Below are 8064 nucleotides of genomic sequence, written 5' to 3'. Positions count from 1 at the left end.
TGCTATTCCAGTGCCCTCTCCCAGTGGCCGCTTTTGATGCTGTGATCGTGATACAACTAGTCGATCTCAGGGTTGTGGGCCCCCCCTACACATCTTCACTGTGACGTGAAATCATTTGTAATCTCCTCCCCCATATACCATTTATATTTGGAGTAGACTTTTTTCTATATAACTTATATATATACTTTTTTGAGAGAAAAAAAAAGGAACCATATAAAATGTTTATATGTTTTTTTAAAATTTAATTACATGATCATCTTTCTATATTGGTAAATATACATTTATATCATTCATGTATACCATGATTTCTTTATATGGGTATATAAAATTTCTTGTAGCAAAATCCAAGCAGGGTTCTAGGAGCGTGGCATAGTACAGTTGCTAAGGTGGTTTTTTCTTGCAGTGTTTCTCACACTTTCATAGCATATGCATCTCATAGAAATTTATGAAAATGAAAATTCTGATTTCAGTAAATCTGGTGAGGACTGAGGTCACTGTTTCTAGGAGCTTCTAGCAAGCTTCCAGGTGATTCTGATGCTGCTGGTATCAGACCACTTTATGAATAATAAAGCTCTAGAGCATGAGGAACTTTTTATAAAAATTGATCCCTACATTATATATGATTATGTAAAATTGAACTACATATAATCCTAAATCCTGAAACTTCTTTCCCTATTTATCTGAAAATAGGTATTTTAGGTCTGTATTTTCTCAAAGTTTTCTCTGTTCTGTGTCATAATAGGGATGTTATTTTAAGATGGATAATGTCTTTTTGTTAACTTGGAACTTTGAGCATACTTAAGATGAATAAATGGAATATTTTTAGAAAAAATAATAAATAGATTGGAGTAAGAGGCATAAAAAAGTAATCAATTAACATAGATGGTCAAATCTACTAGTGAAATGTTGTAAAGACAATTATTTTGATGAATTGGCTTTAGATTACTGCAAGTATAGGGGTTCAGAACGAGTCACAGATGTTCCTCTGTGGTATGCAGATTATTTGGAGCTAAAGTCAACAGTGACCCTGGGGTCTCAAGAGAAACTACTGCCTCCCCTTTAACTACCTAGGAGAATTTGAATTAAGGGCCTTGCCCATTATGAGACTGTCAGAGATAACATTTTTTGACCTCTCTGTATGGCAGGACAAACTTCTAATTCCTTCTTATTGCCCTTCCTCCCCTCAGAAGCCTCAAGACACCTTGCTTTATCCTTTGCTCAGAACGCCAGAGCTACCTTATCTTGACTTTCTGTCTCTGAACCTCTCATGTATGTGGGGTTCCCATGTGTACGTATATAATTAAATTTAGTTATTTTCTCTTGTGAACCTGTCTCACTTAGACTTAATTATTAGACAGCCCAGTGAAAAAACCTAGGAGGGTAGAAGAAAGTTCCTTCCTTTCCCACACAAGCAAAAGCAAAACAGTTGATCAGTCAGTGACAGGCACAAAAATATGAATAAGGAAAACTCACCCAAGTGGCACAGTAACAAACACACAATAATTCTACTAGGTAATACTGACCTGCACATAAAGACACATTGGCCACCAAGTGCTGACTTATGCATCCTTGCTCTTTTTATACCAATAACAATATCACCTGTGAACTGAAATAAATAGCTATGCTAAGGAAAATAGAAATCCAGAGTTCATTTTCCATCCCCTGGAGACAAGGAAATTGCAACAGTAATAGAGGATTTGAAGTGGAAATGGGACTGTGGGAGCAGGAAGTACAGATTTAGAAAGTAAGAACATTTGCAGAGAGCCACGGTCCCCTCACATCTGGTCCCTCAGCACACCCTGCGGGCTCCCTGATTTTCACCATGCCCCCTCATGCCTCACATCCACTTTATGTTCTTTTTGGTGTGATAAGAATTTTTTAAAAAGGAGAAAGAGAGAAGATGGAGAGATAAAACTGAGCACTCAGTCCTTTCATATATTCACTAATCTGCTTTTATTCTTCACTATCCCCAAAATATTGCTCTGTGATATTTCTGAGATTCCTAACCTATGATGACTATTTGGGGATTTTCAATTTGTTTCTTCTCTCTCTTTTTTTTCCTTCCCAAACTGCTTCTTTATATAATCCCTCTTTCTAAAGGGAATCAATAGAAAAGATTGCCTTTCTAGAAACACCAATTTCCCCCTGATGGTCAGGTTCAATCACCCAGGCATCCCTGTCATTGTCCAATGGGATTGTGAAAAAAAGTGTCCATAGTAGCAGATGGAGGTTGTGCATAGACTCAGCAACATGGATTCCCACTCACCAAGGCCAGTCTGCCTTAGAGTAAAACACAAAGCCTCTGCGGTTCTTTACATGTAGTTGGCCTTCCCATGAAATGGTGAAAAGTTGTGGTTACCAAGAACTGCTTTGGAATCCTCCAAAGACTCAATTTGCATATTCAATAGGAAACACCTCCAGTGAAGCATACAAAATTCTCTACCAAATAACAATATCACTAATAATTAAATAAGAAATCCACCACTTTGAAAAGGACACCTGAGAGTTTCTCTAAAATCCTCTAACGTGATGGGATCCAACTATTAAGATAATTTGAATAAATAAGCTTTGCTCCAAAAATGCATGACATCTTTTCACTGTGATTGTTTCCATGTGTCTTTTTGAAAGTTTCACAGGTCAAGTCCAAGAGTGATAGAAAACAGTCTTTTTTTTAATGGCATGTTTGCATTAGATAGTCTTATATTAGTGTTCTATCTGATCTGGCTTGATTCTGGGTGCTATAATTTGGGAGTGCAGACTGACATTGTCCTTGGAGGGGGAGCTGCTGCCAGTCCAGGGAAAGAGAAGCAGAGTATTCTCTACCCTCTACATTACCAGATGAATAGGACAGGAGGTGGGACTTCAAAATGAAAGGGCAGAAAAATGCTCTTATCTCCATCCCCATAATGAAGTCATAACCGTCATGACTGTCCCTAAGGAGTCGCCATGTGGTTTTAAACAATGCCTTAGTTTGGTTTTCCTAAAAGCAGGCCCTGAAATAAGAGGCTGGGGCAGATGTTTGCTTTGGAGACAATCCTGGGAAGCAGAAGTGAGGAAGAGGGAAACGGAGACGTGAAAGGGGGGAAAGCAAGAGTGAATGAACATCCACGCTCATGTGGTGGTGGTGGTGGCGGGGAGGCAGGTGTTCAAAGTACTTTGAAACCATTAGTTAAAGGCTAAATACAGGGTGAGGCAAAAGTGGGTTTATAGTTGTTTTGTGGAAAATAATGAATAATAATATAAGAATAAACCCTGTGTTTCACATACAACCGTAAACCTACTTTTGCCCCACCCTGTATTAACTTAAACAAACTTCCCAGGATTTGAAATTCTTGTCTACCTTTCCTTCCAAAAAAGATTTCCCTGCTGGGCCTGCTCTTCTTGTATGTGTGTCCCTCCTTATGAGGTTTGCTTATGCTCAAATCAAGGATATCCATTGGCCTAGCCTCTCCTGCAGCATTTTCTCTGGCTTGAAAGCCTAGGGCTGAGAGGTAGGTCTGTTTGGCAAATGGCAACCCAGAGAACCACTCTGAAGCCCATCTGCACTATGAAGGAAAGGAGAGGTTGCATGGCCCGCTGGAGACCTGGGGGCAGGATGGGGTAACACAGCCGTAATCACCCATGCCTTTGGCAAATTTCTTGGACTCTTCCAGTGCTCCTGCCTAGGATCAGCCCTTGCCAGAAATGTAAATGGCACAATGTCAACAAAAGATGGTATGTGCTACGAATCATCAAGGTCCATAGAGAGGGTGACGGGAACATTGAAAAGGGGGCGATCGACTCTGTCCCTGGAGTCTTCATAGCTCAGAAGATGTTGAAAGAAAAGAATTTATCAGACAGGGTAAGGCGGGCACCCGCTTCCAGACAGAGGAACATGTGCAAAAGATCAGAGCCTAGAGTGAAAAACAAGGGGTGGGGGGAGACAAGAGGAGGAAGAACGGTAAGGGTTATGAAAGGAGAAATAAGGCAACTTGTAAAAGAAATTGGACAGACTCTGAGAGGGTCTGTGAAGAGCTTTAAGCAAACAGATTTGCATTATACATAGACCTCTCTAAGGTAGCTGCAAGGGAGAGGGCGAAGAGGTGAGCCTGGAAGCAGGGGAAAAGGTAGTATGGTTGCATTCGCTTAATTTGCTGCTGTAACAAATTACCACAAATTTAGTGGCTTAAAACAACACAAATTTATTTTCTTAGAGTTCTGGACATCAGAAGTTTGAAATGAATCCCAAGGAGTTAAAAAGCTAAGTGTTGGCAGGACTGGGTCCTTCTGGAGGCTCCGGGGGAGAATCCGATTCCTTGTGTTTTCCAGCTTGTAGAGACCACCTGCATTGCTTGGATCCTGGTCCACCCTCTCCACCTTCGAAGTGCATCACTCCAACGTCTGTATCTGTTGTTCTGTCTCCTCCCTTTTTGATTGTCTTGCCTCCCTTTTATAAGGACCCTTGTGATTACATCAGACCCAGTTGGATAATCTAGGGTAATCGCCCCCATCTCCAAATCCTTGATTTAGTCACATCTGCAGAGTCCCTCCGGATATAAGTAACATTCAGAGTTGCAGGGATGCATAGGGGTATCTCTGGGGGCCATTATTCATCCTACCACAGTGATAGTTTCCAAGTGAGAGACAAGTCAAATGAACTTGTAAAAGACACGGGAATATCTTAAAAGAAGGGAGCTCTCGGAAGGAAGGCTATGTTTCATTTTCTTTCCCCAGTGCAGAATGAGGAACTCATCAAAACGAACAGAAAAGTAGCAGATATACTCACATAAAAGAAATTAATACCTTGGCCGCTCTAGCTTTTTCCTCTTCTCATCCAATGCTTTCTTTGCTTTTTCGTGTGTATGTGGATTTGTCTTCATTACGTAAGAGCTGTGAGTCCAGGGCGTCAGTGCCCGCGGAGTCATGCACAACGTAACTGTGCTCTCTCCCATGAGACTTTGATTGCAGCATCGAGGTTAGGTAATGCTGTAGTGAAAGCACATCGGTGTGTGGGTGTTCAGGGAACACCTACATCTATCTCAACTCTGCCTTTGACGTCCTTGAGAGCACTAGCTGTTCTCATTCATTCATATTTTTATCTCCCATGGAGTGGAGCACATGTTCTCCACTCCATTTGTTGTCTGCTGCCCCAGATGCCTCCTTCTCTCCCTCCCTCCCTCCCTCCCTCCCTCCCTCCCTCCCTCATCTTAACAGTGCTAGATTTTCAAATGGATCTTAACAGTGCTAGATTTTCAACACAAGTGCACATGCGTGCATGCACATACACAGGCACACACACTTGTTGGTGAAGTCACTCAGCATTTCCATGCCTTGGGCCACAGTGCATGGACCATTGGCCTGGGCTGTTCCCAGCAGTGAATGCTGGAGCAGAAGAGCTCTCCTGGTGTGAGGATGTGAATCTGGAACTTCTACAGACACTGAGCCAGTGTGAGGGTAAAGTACTATCTCTATGGAGAGAAGCATACTGTTAAACCAGAAAAAAAAAAAATCTACCCTAAAGCCAGATCTTCCTCTGGACATTAAATGAGCCAATAAGTCCTTTTTGTTTGTTAAGCTAGTGTGGATTCGGTTTTCTGTCTTTGCAAGTTAATATTTCCTAACAGGTACTTATTTGTTTCTTGCTGAATGAATGTGAATGAATAAATGAATGACAAAAAAAACCTCTTTCATTATAAGATTCTTCTTAATGCTACTCAGAACATTTTTGTGTTGATCTCATTAAAATGTCTGCGTTTTATCCTGGCCTTTGGAAAAGGCGGTCACATAACTTTAGAATTATATGTAACCAAATAAAGGTATTTAGAAGTGATTTTCTAGATGAAGGTTGGACAGGCAGTAATCCTAATAAGACCACTGGAAATTAGGGTTCTGCTCTTGGTGAGGTAAGCACCTTGTTTCTCCTCAGCTTATGTGAGTTTGGGGGTCAGCTCTGGGGGACTGATGGAGATTATGAGGGTGTGAAGATCACTCATTGATGGTTTTACTGGCTCAAAGACTGCTCCTTACTCTTTTTCATTTAATGTAAATAAATAGAAAATAAGGAAATGGTAAAATCATTTGCAGAACTAAAAAGAACTCAAGTTCCCAGGTTACCTATAATCATGTTTAAAAGGAAGGAGAATGTGAAGGGTAGAGCGTCCCACCCTCTTACCCCAACTCCTTCTCACATCACCAGTTCAGTTTAATTCCCTCCATTTCTATGAACACCCATGTGAGGCAGAGAACTGAGCACTTTTTATCCCTTTAAAATAAAAAATAGAATTGCCCTAAGCCATCTACGTGGTGACCAGTGAAAGCCCTTATAAAACCGCCTCCCTCTAGCATTTGAACTTACACAGGCTTTAATTTGCCCTGCTTTTCTGCTTGATTTGTACTGACTCTCAGAAGAAAGTGCAAAACATAGCTTTTTAAAGGTTTAAAATTCCTGCTGACTTTTCATATATGCTAACCACTGTTTCTGCTGTCCTAAATGTTAATTAAATGGTACTATTTCATCCTGGAGTCCTCATTGCATTTTCTCACCAAAGCCACACTGTTATAACTGTGAAGGCATCTAAGCATATTGGACACATTTTTTTTTCACGTGGGTAGTTCATGTAGCATGTATGTAATCCTGTTTTTTACTCTCCTATAGCAATAATATAAAATACCACTGGCAAAACACAAGCAAAACCTCACTTACAAACTATAGACACCACACATCTGGTCTTTAAACTGTTCATAATTGGTGAGTTCTTTTCCTGTTTTTAAATTTTGATTTTACTGACTTTAAAAAGAGAGAAAAAACAACATTGATTTGTCATGCCCCGATCAAACCACAAGCTACATTATGTGCCCTGACCGGGAATCGAATCTGCGACCTTCCAGTACACAGGAGGACACTCCGACCATCTACGCCACACCAGTCAGGGCACTGTTGATTGATTCTTGTGTGTGCCCTGACCAGGGATCAAACCGGCCAGCTTGGGGTATCCAGATGACGCTCTAACCAACTGAGCTACCTGGCCAGGGCTTGGTGGGTTATTTCTTAGTGGTGTTGGGGAAACTACTTGCTTTCATAGTCTCTGTGTGTTTTGGAACAAATCAGTCCTCTGGCCATTTCTGCAAGCCTAAGTCTGGGTCTTCTCCTTGGGACAAACATTATCTACCTACAAGTCCTTTGCTGCCCTCACAGAGCCAGGACTGCAGACCTTCAGGCTCCAATTTTACAGTTTTGGGGCCAATCATCTGTTTCTTTCTGTCTGTGTTCCAACCTCTAAGGTGTCCCCTCCCTCCCCTGTCTCAGGTTGGATCTCCCAGGAGTGTGAGTAGTTTATTATCTCAAGTACTGGCAGGGAAAAAGGGACGTGCACTAGGAAGGAAGGCAGCCAGTCAAGTGCAGTCTGCAGAACACGTCACCACTCTGGGCACCTGGGGCTCAAGCCTGCTGGGAACTTAGGGAGACAGTAAGAAAATGCCTGAGTTTCCCACCCTATGGGGCACAGAAACTAAATGATTTACTAATCTTCCAATCCCCATGCGTCGTTGGCTGAGGGCTGCTTGGGGAGAATTATGTTGCCAATACCTCTGGCTGGCCCCAGGCCTGGACCAAGGGCCAGGGCTCAGGCAGAGTCACAGGTCCTTGCAGTGTGACACCTTCCACACGCCCTGAATGGTGAGGTCCCAGGGGGCATGGAGAGGGCACAGCAGCATCTGCTGCAGCCTGCTTGTCCCAGCTGCCCCTAGGCTTTGATACATCATTACACAAGCATGAGGTCATCCAGCATGAACTCATGTCAAAGACAAGTTGTTCAAATACGGGACAAAGAGCCTTGACTCCAACAGAGGCAAGTTCCATAACCTTCTGACTAGTGTTAGTTAGTACTCATCTCCACTCAGCTTCAGCTTCCAGGGAGCAGAGTCAAATCCATTGCACACGATGTTGCACACAGGAGATGCTATTTTGTGGAGTTAGTCACATAGGCGTAAAGTCGATAGTGTTTATTTTTAAGCACTAGCCTTATTCCCAAGGCTGTTCCATGTTTTTTATCAAGTCTCTCTTACCCTCTTTTCTTCCACGAATGT

This window comes from Miniopterus schreibersii (genome assembly GCF_964146895.1).
Source record: "Miniopterus schreibersii genome assembly, chromosome: 1".
In the NCBI taxonomy this organism is placed as follows: domain Eukaryota; kingdom Metazoa; phylum Chordata; class Mammalia; order Chiroptera; family Miniopteridae; genus Miniopterus; species Miniopterus schreibersii.
The sequence above is the reverse complement of the archived record's forward strand: the minus strand, read 5'-3'. Positions refer to the sequence as shown.